Genomic DNA, 335 nt, shown 5'->3' with positions numbered 1-335 from the left:
CAGGTTCCTTGTGAATTTTCGGAAGTAGGTAAAATTGTCTGGGTCTGGGATCGTCCGGTCCGGAATAAAAAGTCTCGCTGTTTTCTTGTAATGTATTTCTTTTCGTACGTGGTCTGTATGACTTGTCGTAGTTGTGTCTTCACGGACATTGTGAGTGGTGGTGAGTCAAAAACCTTTTCTACCAAGTTCCGTCCTGACTTTCGGTGTATGTAGTTGAATCCTAGACTGTGTGTGAAGGTTGATGAACCATGACGAGCAGAGGCATCACAACGGTGTCAAACTCCACATCCAACTACACTGTGTGAGAGGAACACATTTGAGTGGAACAGCACGGA

The sequence above is a fragment of the Argentina silus genome (genome assembly GCF_951799395.1).
Source record: "Argentina silus genome assembly, chromosome: Y".
Lineage (NCBI taxonomy): Eukaryota > Metazoa > Chordata > Actinopteri > Argentiniformes > Argentinidae > Argentina > Argentina silus.
The sequence above is the reverse complement of the archived record's forward strand: the minus strand, read 5'-3'. Positions refer to the sequence as shown.